Here is a 2718-nt window from a genome sequence, read left to right on the forward strand (position 1 = left end):
CCAGCCCATATAGTTTTCGAGCAAAGCTAAGCTAATGGCAGAATAATGAGATGGAGCCTCACTTTTCAAGAATACTGCTTCCATATAAAGCACATTAAAGGACGACAAAATCTGGGGGCGGATTTCATGAGTATGGCGAAGGAGTGATGAAGTAGTAGGATTATAACGCGGGCGAGCAAGTGTACACATGTAAAGTGGTGGGAACAATGAACTCGCAAACGTTGTGAACTGTGCAACTGGTGAAATGTGCTTGACAGTGTGATGATGTGTTGTGAGCCACGACGACGCAAGAAAAAACACCCAAGTCACAGCGGGAGAGTCAAATCCGCCACCAAGAAGACCGACAGAAGGCAGTCTCCTGGAAAAAAATTCCTGAAAAGGGGACCCATGTCATATGTAAGAGGCATGCGGAGCAGAAAGGAAGAAGATTTGCACGCATTCGTCCGAAGGGCATGAGCCCTCGAGGCGTGTGACCGGAGCTGCGATCTACGGAGAAGCGCCACCGAGATGCCATTATTGACGTGGCTCTGCGCCAAGAAGGCCGTGGCATAGAGAAAAAAATTATAGAAGAGGGGCCACTCGGCGAAAACTGGCAACAGGAAATACGTCCCGCTACTATTAACGCTGACCGTTGGCTGCTGCGAACATCGAAAAAAAAAAGAGAATGTGAAATGAGGTTGACAGAAACGTTCATTTCTTTTTTTATTCTTTCCCTGCAAAAGTAAAAAAAGAATATCTGCTTATAAATCAAATTAAACTTTGCGGCTTACTTCCGCTGCCTAGCGACAGCTGGATCGGCGAATGGCGAGCCAGATGCATGCGTCATTCGTCAGACACCACGCCGAAGCGAGCCAGACCGGCTGCGCATCCGAGCGTTGGTCTATTCGGCGAGCCTTCTGCCTCTTTTTCTATTTTTGAATGTATCCTGGATTGGCGGGCTACCGGCGAATTCTTGCGTTCCTTCAGAACTTCGACATGGACCCAGTACGCTATTGGACTACGGCAAGGTGAGAAATTTTGTTCGACAGTCTGCGACGCATTTCAAGCAGTTAGGCTAACGGCACGGCACCTAGGCTAGACTTGTGACGTAGTTAACGAAAAGCAGCGCGGTTGTCGTGGCGCAGTAAATTAAAATTAGTAAATCGTACTGGGAGATGTCTGCGACGCTTTCTGGGAGCTCGAATAATTTTAACTTATTTCGGTAATTTTTGGGCATGCTAGTCGCACAGGGCGCTGTGACGCCGTTTCACTTGCACTGAATCTTACTGCAACAAGTATTGGCGCTTTCTCTGACCCCAAACATTATTGTAACTAATTTCCCTACTTTTTGGGTACTTTTCAAGCGCAGTGGGCGTGCCTCGTGCTGTGACGTGGTTAGCGAAATACAGCTCGGCCGTGGTGCGCAGCTTCGCGCTTTAATGCACCGACAAGACAAGTTCAAGGCGCTTTCTCTGACGGCCAACATTGTTGAAAATTATTCTCGCTGCTTATTGTTACTTATGAGGCACGCTCGCCGCGCCTGTCGTGACGCAGCGAAAAGCAGCTCGGCCGTGGTGACAGTTAGTTTTGCGTGTACTGAATCTTACTGCGACAAGTTTTTGACAATGTTTATGACCCCGCAACAATTTAAGTCTTCTTTCGGTACTCACGTTTGTCGAAAACGCGACAAGCGATTGCCAACCGTGATAACACGGGAGCACATGTGTTGCTTGCTCTGGCAGAATGATCAAAAAATAACGCCAAGGAGCTCAAACGCCAGGAACATTTAACTGGAACGACTTAAAAGAGCCTTTGCACCCGTGCATTTGCCTTGAGTACGAGTGGAAGGAATTTTGCGAGCGTCCATCATGGTCTGGTTGAGATCCTGTATTGTGGCCACCTCAGTGTATTCGTAGCGTACTATCGCGTCGGTTGTATCCGAGTTCTCCTGGAAACGCGCAATAGCCCGTCTATTCGTGCTCTCAAATTGCAGGAAGTAAAGCCCGGAAGAGGAGAATACTTGTAAATACAATGTTCTTGTGGTATGTACGGTATTGTTTGGGATGAGTCAGGTATTTTCTACGCCGTGTATGTACAAGCGAACTGCTTTTGTCTGTAACGCCGCCTATTCACCCCTTTCGCACGTTTCCAATCTACACGCATTATTCGTATATGTTCATACCAAAATGACAGTCCCTTCTAATTATTTTTTTTCAGCTGACGTCGTACGGTGGAGCTTCGTACGGTAAATAATGCTGCTTACCTGGTGCCACAACGCTAGATGAATACACGAAAAGCCTGAAGCGAGCAAGGAGAATAAATAAACATTTCCTCATTTCACAAGGCTTCTTGCGTCTTTATCAAATTGCGCGTGGCACATATTCGATTGAGGCTTCTAAGGATAGTTCGCAATCAATTTTAATAATAAAACGATTTCGCACGAAAACCGCGCGCGGTTGAGCTGTAGAAGCACAAAAAAAAAGCCGATCAGCAAGGCAGGCGTTACGCGTACCAGCTAGCATCAGAAACGCCAGCGCCCAAAACCGAAACCGGAAGTGCGGTTCAGGTATTAACGCTGACAGCTTGGTGCGCGGCAGTCAATTCGGCCGCTGGGCTCTATGGGAGTGTCCGCTCTTGCATAATATCTTTCTCTATGGTTGTAGCGTCAGCATTGCACTGGCGACGGGAGCAATGGGGGTTCGGTCAAGTCCGTGACGATGGCGGTCCAGGGTATGGCCG

The 2718-nt window shown here is 47.9% G+C and overlaps 1 long non-coding RNA gene across 1 annotated transcript; it reads left to right on the forward strand.

The window, feature by feature from the left end:
- Window positions 1–875: 875 nt before the first annotated feature.
- Window positions 876–2325, forward strand: LOC140216003 (uncharacterized). The gene is made up of 2 exons (XR_011892647.1): window positions 876–1007; window positions 2197–2325. It is a non-coding gene; the product is annotated as an uncharacterized lncRNA (long non-coding RNA).
- The last annotated feature ends 393 nt before the right edge of the window (window positions 2326–2718 follow it).

Source organism: Dermacentor andersoni, chromosome 2 (genome assembly GCF_023375885.2).
Source record: "Dermacentor andersoni chromosome 2, qqDerAnde1_hic_scaffold, whole genome shotgun sequence".
NCBI lineage: Eukaryota > Metazoa > Arthropoda > Arachnida > Ixodida > Ixodidae > Dermacentor > Dermacentor andersoni.